Source organism: Anopheles arabiensis, chromosome 3 (assembly GCF_016920715.1).
Source record: "Anopheles arabiensis isolate DONGOLA chromosome 3, AaraD3, whole genome shotgun sequence".
NCBI lineage: Eukaryota > Metazoa > Arthropoda > Insecta > Diptera > Culicidae > Anopheles > Anopheles arabiensis.
Genome location: NC_053518.1, coordinates 44,198,027 through 44,208,451, shown reverse-complemented (window position 1 = coordinate 44,208,451; position 10,425 = coordinate 44,198,027). Strand labels below are relative to the sequence as shown.

The 10,425-nt window shown below is 40.0% G+C and overlaps 1 protein-coding gene across 11 annotated transcripts in view; it reads left to right on the top strand.

Annotated features, from left to right (window-relative positions):
* Positions 1–362: 362 nt before the first annotated feature.
* LOC120902289 (probable G-protein coupled receptor 158) overlaps positions 363–10,425 on the top strand; it is a 63,007-nt gene continuing 52,944 nt past the window's right edge. For 9 of the 11 annotated variants that reach the window (XM_040310933.1, XM_040310939.1, XM_040310936.1 and 6 more), the window contains exons 1-2: positions 363–512; positions 2,264–2,393. The gene's annotated coding sequence lies outside the window, so the exon portion shown is untranslated. Of the gene's footprint in view, positions 749–2,263; positions 2,394–10,425 lie in introns of all 11 variants that reach the window. The other 2 variants (XM_040310932.1, XM_040310931.1) reach the window with 2 other exon arrangements.

Genomic DNA, 10,425 nt, shown 5'->3' with positions numbered 1-10,425 from the left:
ATTGACAAGACCATTGAGTGCAATTAATACATTCGAATATTGCTCATTTACAATACTTATCCTCGATATTGCAACAGAAACAGCTATCATCCATGAGAAGATAAAAACAGGTCCATACGTCTGACAAATACCAGCTGCTTACCCAAAACGCTTGTAACGAACACCATCCAAACCTGGCGGGATGTTGGAAAACACAACCACGAAGCAATTTTCTCGTCTACGAACCGAATGTATACAAACACCAACACTGACACCACGCTACCACTGTGTTGGTGATATTGCACCTTCAAACGACACAGCACGAAGGTCGTGGAGCGAGGCGAAAATTTTCCTTCGCCATCTCGGCGACCCGACTCAGTTGAGGTGCGCTTTTCTTCGGAGCAAGACCCCGAGGTCCGGTGCGCTGGAAATTTGCTGTGCGTGGACGAGAAAAATCACATTCAACGCCTCCCTGCTCCCTTGGTTCATTCTCTGCGCCTAGTGCACCGGTTGCACCACCCTACTCGGCACAGGTGTGTGTACTGTGGCAAATACAGTTGAGTGGGCGCATATGAGAGGCGGCTACCGTCCGGGGATAGTGGTGCATAAATGAAAAATAAAAAATAAGTCAGAGACGACACCAAGGGAATAACAAAAAAAGCGGACGATGTCTGCGAGTTCGATTTTTCACCGTGAATCAGTGTAGTGAGCATTTGGTGTGGAGGGGGCTCTATCAACATCGATGCTGGGTGTTTGACTGTGTATATGTGTGAGTGGATATATATATGTGTGTGTATGCGTGTATGTGTATGTGCTCGTATGTGAATGTGTCCGGGCTTTATGCTTATGTGGTTGATATTGAACGGCAGTGTTTATTGGCGATATTGTGTTTGATTTTGAGCGTGTGTGCAGTTTATGGGTCGCTCCATTGCCTCCTAAATCGGCAAATAAATGGTTTTTAGCTCTGTTCTTCTTCCTACTCATTTTTAATACCTTTCTGTTTATTCACTGATCATCCGTTCATGCACATATTATGAGTAGAAAATGGTTATTCCCTTTGTAGTAGCTTTTTTTTTCAACAATCAAAATTTATTATGTTGTCTCTTTAGATTCTGGTATCATTGGTCCTGAACTTTGCTATAAGGAAGTGGTTGGGAAATCTATTCACCGCATTTTTTATGCTCTTACTGTGAGTTAAACTAGAAAAAAAGATTTAAGTTATAATTCACAGCTGTTTGAGTAACTAAACTCACTGTGCATCATTCAATCATCATTCGTATTGAGGTTTTGTGCTTCTATGTTGCTGAAATTGAAACATACCATAATTTTTACAATTGAACAACAATTAAACATTTAACAAATCTAATCGTTGATTAAACTATTGCACTCCTTTTATAGTAGTGTAACCAAAATTTTGTAATATTCCTATTAAAGTAATGCACGGACCAGTTATTGTTTGACTAACTAGTAGTCGAAATCAAATTAACGAGATTGAAATTAAATCTCGTGCGATATAAAAAGAAGTAACTTCACTCATTAAGCTAAATATGTGTCCAAGACGTACTTTTATTGCAAAACTTTCCATAACTACCCTTATTATCCCACACACAAACACACTCACACATAATTTCATCCGGCTCCTTCCACCAACTCCTTCCAAATTATATCGCAATTGAGTGCGTTTTCATACCCGCCTATCTTGCCAACCGTTGCTGTCAATTCAAGAAAGCTAGCTGTGCTGTGAAAGGCTGAGTCGGCGAAGAAAAGCAAAAAAAAACCCTTATACTAAGTGCCTCCAGGCAATCGGAGACCCACTTCCAACCACAAGCGTTGAAGCAAGGCATGATAGCGACGACGCCAACGATAGCGAGTTGCTGGCAAATGAAACGACGTTCAATAAAGGATTGTGTGCGTGCGTATCGAGAGCGTTTCGTTCCGGGAAAGGTTATGTGCTCGCAGTGTGCGCTAGTGGGCGCGTGTGTGTATGAATGTTTGTGAATGTGATTGTGTGCAATTTGAGTCTGCTAAAGTGGTTAAAATCAAAATCAATCAAGCGCAAAGTTCAGAGTCTCTACCACAAGCCATGGTCGTTTTTTTTAGTGAAAGATGGAACAGTGTTAATGTAAGCCATGTACCCGTCAAACAAAAGGATTAATAAAGGTTCGACTCCGAGTGTTAGAATGAGTGCATTTTAACCTGGTACAGATTCTATAAATTTGACGGCATAATCATAATCAACCTTAAAAGTTACCAAATGCGTTTTGAATTTTTTGCTCTACAATAGGATTATGTAAATACAAGTGATTTAGATAAGTATGACTGATGTAGAGAGAAATCCACCCCGGATTATTATCTTTCATACATAACTGCATCGTGAAGGGCTTATGGATCATGCAACGCTGATCGTACAACAGGTAAATTTGATAAAAATGTCATATAATATTGTGCGTTCTTCTAAATATGCTTATGGGATTGCACAGTGTATATTGTAGCTTTCCCCTTCATTTTACTGTATGACATCATCACACAGCATCCTATAAACGTCACCATCCCTAATAAATCTACGGAAGGACTCATTTATCCTACCATTAACATCATTTCCAGCACAAATCAATCTTGAACACCGTTTTTTTTTGCACATACACGCACATAGCCATACAAACAACCATTCATTCGGCTTCCATTCTCTGGCTCATCGTTTATGACACATCGTCAACATTAGCAACATTCTTGATGAACTGTGATAGAATCAAGAGCAAGGGAACCACGACTCACCGGACGAAGCAATCAACGCACGCATTGTCGTCAGCGGCCACCGAAGGAGCCGCTTTCGAGGGTTTTAGGTTGTTTATACCTCATACATCGACCTTTCATTCGTTCGATTTTAGGGCACATCTAAAGTGTCTTATCATATTTCGTCGTCCACTTTACCGTACCCCTCGTACCATCGATCGATGCTCCCAAACAAGCCTTCACGAAACATTCCTATCTTTACGAGAAACCGTAGAGCTATATATCTACTACGCTGTCCGGTTTTATCTTCTAAGCTGGTCTGAGGAGTGCAGTGGCTATGGCTACCAAAAAAAAACAAATGCTTTTACCATCCATTAAGCCGAAGGAAGAGGAATCCACATTCTATAATGGCAACGGTTCATAGCTTGTACTGCAAGCCATCACTTGGTACGCGAATCCACCATCCATTTTGTTTCTTTGCTTCGTTTATACTGTGTAAAAACGATGGACGATAGGCAAGTAAATCTAAAGATATATGAGTGGAATTCAATTTGCTACCGAACATTATGGTATTCCACAATGGATGAAATGGTGTGGAGCAATGTCTAGTGCCACACGGTTGAATACGATACTTCCAAACTTATCAAAAATTAACAACCCACCTAATGGGGTCGTGATTGAGCAACCTTCGGATCAACATCCACTTGTGCTTGCTGAGCAGTCAATTGAACACGTGTTATCTCACACAGCTGGATTTTATTTATTTAGTTTTTGATCAACAGCAAACGAGATGCTGTGGGTGGTGGCCACATTCACTAGAATCGATAAATTTAAAACGAGCCAATTTGGAGAAGTTTGGTGTAAAGCAACCAAATCGTCCCAACGTCTACAGGATGTGGGACTATCAGACGCTCAAAACTGGCTCAAAATCAGTGAGTGTGGTATCATTGGCAAAATGACCAAATCCCTAATAATTTGTGGAATATGTTTTGGACTAGCTAATAATAGCCCAGCTGGCGAAACTGTGATCTAACAGGGCAATTTGGCTTAACATGGCGACTCCTTAAAGTCGGTCTGATTTATTCTCACATTTTATGACCAGGAAGGTATTATCAGCAAACGTCAGTGCATAAAATGTTAAAATCATAATTTTTGAAATTTAATTATCGAGTAAAATGGTATAAAGCTAGATGAAGAATTTAAAAACATTGATTACAGTGTCCGCCTGGAAGCCTACAGTGCCGCCTTTTTTTAAATCTTGGGATATCTAATTCTGTACAGAATTTGTTAAAACAGGAAGTTGTTCATAACTTACATATTATTTAGTTTATGAAAAGTAATGGTCTGTTTATATATATTTTTAACAACTCGCATATTGTTATTGACTTTCATTTAAACATACAAGTTGTCGGAGGAGTGTATAATAATCAACATGTTTAGATTTTTCATTGACAATATCATACACATTCATCCTGTTTGATTTGTAACTTATTCCAGTATGTCAATAGAATTATAAAAGGTTCAACGATGGAAACTGACGGATCGATGAAAAACTTGCAATCGTCCATAACTATTTAATATCTGCTACTACGTTAACAACAAAACATGTACAAACCATTGCCTGCCAACGCAACATCGAACCCGTTTGACCCGCAAAATGCAGTCGAACAGTAATCGAATGTCAACATATGTCAAGCTAATCCAATCCCAATCCCAATCCAACTGATACTGACGGCATTATCGGCTTCTGTTGTGCGCTTGAAAGCTGCAAGATTTCCACCGCGCTTCCATCTCCTTAGAAGTGTCCGTGAAGTACAGCTTTCTCCAATGCCAACGTGCACCAGCAGCGGTACGCATAATTGTCGGACGTGATCCCGCATCCGGGAGGTACCCCAGTGGGGCCCATCCCACCAAACCCAGCCTACGAACGATTCGATTAGAAGTGCAAAAATAATCGATAGTATCCGGGGCCCCCTGGTTTGCGCCAGCACTGGTTGGTTGGTACGTACTGCACATGGCCAACGGGTATTGGATTAATGAACAATAATCCACTTATGAGCCAGGCCGAAGGGAAAGAGACGAAATGGGGAGTGCTCGGCCCTATCAAATCCATTTCTTGCACCATGGGCCGGAAACTGGCACCTATTTGCTGGATGCTGTATGGTTACGCGCAACGGGTAGACTTGACTAGGGATAAAAAAAACACGCTCACTACCACGCACAGTTGTACCGAGCTCCGAAACCATTCCGGTGCTGAGAAATCAATATTCCACAGGCAACCGACAATTGGAATGCTACCGTTCCATTTACTAAACAATCTTTGCGAATCATTCCCGCGAACAGGGACCGTCAACTTTACTTCAATTCCTAAATGTTGTTATAAGCACAATATCGAAAACCTAGTATCTTGTTTTAAGAAGGTTTTAGGCGTTGAAAGCGGTTTATTTATTATCATCATATCAGATTAAATCTTTAAAGAGGCAGCTAACTGATTAACTGATTTTGTGATCAAAAAACAATAAAAACCAATCAATTAGATTAGATTAGACTTTTAACAAATGTGTATAGATACAGAAATTTTTGTGTTTTTGCAAAGAATGGCTACCACTTCATTCCCTGACGCGATACCTTGTCCACAAAATTGCACTTCTACAGTCGAAAAGGAGCACCCACTGATGGAGTGCTTAGCCAATCACCCGATCCGGCACGCCCAGAGCTTGACTATGAAACAAGCAAGGACTGTCCTTTGTTGGGTGTTCGAGTGCTGCTTGCCCGTAGAAACGCGATCCACTTTCCCATCATACGCGTTTCTCCGATTCGTCTCTGCGTCGTTGTTTGTTTTTTACCCAGCATGTTCCGTTGCTCTGTCCGACGCGTGAAACCATGTTCGAGAGTCCTCGTTGTTATTTCGTCCCGAGGAATGAGAGAGAAAGAGCTTTTGATATAAAATTCGCAACGACGTCGGTATATGAGGATTGGCCGAACAATATCGACAGTCTTTTGAAAAAATCCTTCAGTTTAATCTTGAAGCCAAAAAAACACACACACACAAGACAATCTTCAAATGACACAAAATAGAATCTGAATCGATTCTACGAAGAGGAATGGCAGGAGACAGCCGTTTAGGAGCCTAATGGAAGATGGCATTTGATATTTCACAATCATCTGAAATGAAATAACCGCACGAAAAAGACGAGCAAAGCGAACGAACGAAACATGTTTTGTGTGATATTGCAATTATCGTTGTTGAAGATCAAGAGCACATTCTTTGACCGGGTAATGTATAGCTTCAAAGTACTGGGTTAGATAGCTGAAATGTTATAAATGTTCCTATGACAATTTAATCTTACTCAACGCAAATAAAAAGAACCGTGTATGGGTTGGCAATATATTTTGTAAAGCTTTATCAATCTGCAAAAGCTTTGAAATACTCTCGTTATTTGAACGATACCATCATTTCATTTCCACGCTCGGTCTTTGAAATGAAAGTGTAATTGGAGTTCCCAAATTGTGCTACCACGAAAGCGGTTACAATTAATTTGAGTATGGATCGTTGCATCTTAACAGCGATTGAACTTCAAAAACAAGTTAGATCTCTGAGTCATTCATCCAGTGTCCCTTTTCTGCTCAATCCTTTAAAAGGATTTAAACTTATCTAGCAATTTTAATGTTTGTAGCATCCGTTTTATGACCTAACTCATCTCGTTTAAATTTGCTCAAGTTTAAACATTTTACACTTGCCCAACCCCCACAACATTTTACAACCGAGCACAACGTGCTTCCGTGAACTATGCACACGCGAACAGGGGTGCCCCAGATAGAATTCACATTTCCATTCCAATTTTGTAATTATCCCGTCATTTTTTTATGTTTTCAATGACTATAGGTCGCTTGGTGTGCTCTCCCATTCCCTTTGAATCTATTTATTGAATAGGCTCTTAAAATAACAATTACCCAGAATCGATTCGTTCCAGCTATCTAGGCAAACTGCCGTTGTGTAGTGTAGTGTGCTGTTTAGTGAAACAGTTACAGGCGTTTCTTGCGTGAGCTGGAAGGGAAATAATCATGCATGTTGGTACGATCCACCGCTTTTCATTTACAATGAAACACACCACAGACGCAACAATGCTATAAATTCACTATGCGACAGATGTTAAACAACATCCTGCGAAAAGTACAGAATTATGCGCACCGTTTGAGATCGGGTGATCGCGCATCCAGCCGATGGGTGAGACTGCTTCGTTGGGTCGTTCTTACTCTTCCCTTCCCAATGCTCGTCATCGAAGGTAGCAAATGGTTATGACTTTATTTAATGGCCATACTTTCCTCCTGTAGCGCCTTCCTGCGCTTGCACGTGAAACGAATGTTTGCCAATTAACCGGCAACCAAATCGATGGAAAAGCCCTTCATAGGGAGTTTGTGTTAAGTGGAAAAGTTACTTAGCTACGCTTGAGCGAACGAGAATGCACTGACGTTCGTTCGGACGCCGCTCGGCATTAGCAGATTGTGTAGCTCCAGAAAATCATCCTATTACAAGTTTTTGGCCACTTTTACGGACGTTTTCCTTTCATGTCGCAGTTCAATGTTGTACTAAGTCGATTATTAATACTGCAAAAAAATATGGCCAGTTTAGATTCGTTGATACAAAAAGTAGGCAATTCTTTGTGTTCTTCGTTTTCCACACATTTCAAAAGCAAGGGCTTTACCTTTTCCTTAAATTCTCATGCCAGTCGACTTCATTACCAAAGTTTTTACGCTTAATGTTTTGCATTTATATCACGTGCCCCTCTGCATCGCGATTGCTAATGGTCATTAATTTGCCAATATGCATTCTACGTAATGAGATACCGTGCCACGGTGTAATTATTCGCTCGCGCGAAAGACTCCACACAGGAATTTGTTGCCGGAAATAAATCCGAAAAGTAAAACTCGTTCATTAATTGCCCGCGAGCCAGTGCTGAGCTCACACACACATACACACCCGTGCGACAACGGGTGTCTTTCGAAGATTCCCTCTCCTTGTAAAACAAAAAAACACACATAGACGTGATAATGAGAATTCACGAATAGTTGTAAAATGTGCAAAGGAATTGAGCACAAGCCCACGATTTTTACCTTAAGATAATGCTGCAATTTATTGCGACAACTTTACTACTTTGCAGAAATGGGTCTGCTGGTTATATTATTAGAGCGAAACAATTCAAAATACACACAACACTGTTGATACCTTGGGACTATTTCATTCAAAAGCTACGTTCACAGCCGTAAAAAGGAAGGGTAAGCCAGCCCTAACAGTGCAATTGCCGAGTGAAACACTGGGCGTCTCCATTAGGAAAACAATGAAGAACCTTGAAGGCAAAACAACGTTTTCTAGGCGTGGTGTGCAGACTGAAACCGGTAACCCAACCTCATGAGAATCCTTTTCAAGCGCTTCCCTCCACCAGCTCTTATTTAGCCGGATAGTTTATCGTGTAATTTTATTTCCATTTATTTTTATCGTTTCACTTCCATCCCCAGGGTTTGTTTCGACTTTCTCGCAAGGCGACAAACACATTTGCCACATTTTCACTTTCGAATGACTATTTGCTCACTGCAAAATTGTACCGAGTGTATTGCTGCACGTGTGCTGCCCGATTTAGGCACGGATTTTCTCTCGATTGTTGCGCTGGAAAATCCATTTCGAATCCCTGCCAGCCCACTATTACTCGACTGTGCTTATGTACGTGTGCACCATACACACAATCAAGACGTGCAGGAGCGGTACGATAAAATGCTTGATGGTATCCTTTTCTCGATCTGACAAAGTAACGTTTCCATCGGTTTATCGATCTCAGAGCCTACAATCAAAGCGGAATGAGAGACAGCGTATGGGCGTGTGTTTCTCGGGAAATTGATTCGGTTTTTCGCGGATTTTCGAGAGTGTATGGAACATGTACTCATAACAGTATAAAGTGGAAATTTGCCTTAACATCTATACTGATTCCTCTTCACCAGTGGCTTCTCCTTCTTGTAGCGTGCTGTTGACACACGATTTGAATTCACGGCATTCGGCAATTTTATTTATTTCCCTACTTCTCATTCCGACCCCAGCTGGTTGTTCCGTGAAAAACAAATCTATACTTTATGTGCTTTATAAGCATGTCATTGCATCGTGCCGGTGAAAAAATTGCAATTCCAAGCTTCTGGCACACTAAACAGAACGGAAAACTGTTGCCGAAAGCAACAGATGTCTCGGTCAGATCGAACTCAATAGTGCTTTGTCCGACGCATAGCGGTACCAAAGGATGGTTTAGAGCTGCAGTAACCGCAACCTCATATCCGCCTAGTCGTCGCACTCTGTGGAGGCACGCTCCTGGAGCGTCGAGCCTATCTCTGCCCAGGAATCAAACAAGGCTGAAGAGTTGATCCTATTTATAGCGTCGATTTATTCCTTTGTATCGGCCCTAAACCACTTTATTACGGGATACCACGTTCTACGCTCTGGACTCGAAGAGCACATTTTCTCTGCACGTATACAATGACGGCAACTGAATGGAACGCATTGCTTCTCGGAGGAAACAACACAAACAACCGTTCGGCTGTAAAGGTAGGCGTATACCTTTTCTCTTTATTTTTTACATGATGGAAAAGTTATTTGCAACGCTCTGCCGGAAATAGAGAGGAGCTTTTGCGTGAGCAAAAATAGTTCAAAGCAGTTGTAAATAAAAAATCGATATGATGCTATATCCCAAATCCGATCAGACCGAGCATGCGACCAGGGATTATGTTTTTCCTTTGACATTCTCCTAGATTGGTCTAGGGATTTGTTAATCCTAGCAATAAATTTTCATGAGCAGCTCACACTTGGTCCAAATATCGACCCCGTTCTAAACTGGGTGCGTTCCACCAGACGGCCACCTTATCATAATCCTCCATTCACATCATTTAACACAAATTGTTTTGACATTTTTGAAACATTTTATTTTGTTTTTAACACACTATTACATCGCTCTTGCTATAAAGAGATCGATCTTTTCATTTTTTTATTCGGGTCATCTATTGATCTTCATTTATTCATTTATTTACATTTACATACATTATTGTTTAGTTTCGTCATCTTTTAATTATTTTTTTATTTTTAATTTACTTGGTGGATCTTAAAATTCGTAAATAAATGTTTCATTTTATTTTTATTTCAATTAACGTGTTAACAACTTCGGCCGAATGTTTGTGTATATAAATTAATTCATTTATTTATGCTCGTTTATTTCCATTTGTTGATTTACAGGGTTTTCCAAATCAGTTTCAAATGTAAACATTGATATTCACCGCATCCAATATGTTTTTCAACAGCTGTCAAATGGTTTATTTGCTTCATAATTAAATTTCAGTTTCAACACATGATTTTCAACAAAGAGCTGTCAAATTCAATCCAGGTTGAGACATGTTGAAAATCATGCTGTGGATTTTAAAAATTATTATGATGGAAATTTAACGTCAGATAGACGTGGAACAACATTTTGCATGCGGAGTATAACAATGTTTACATTCGAAAGTGACTTTGAAAACTCTGTATTGATGTAATTCTTTAGTTATCTTTGTCATCTATTCAACTGCAGTTATGCATTAAATAAATAATAATTTTTATTTTTCTATTTCTTAATCATGAGACAAAATAATAACAATTCAGACAAAATTATTTATCAATTTTGTCGTTTAGATTCGTTCTAAGTC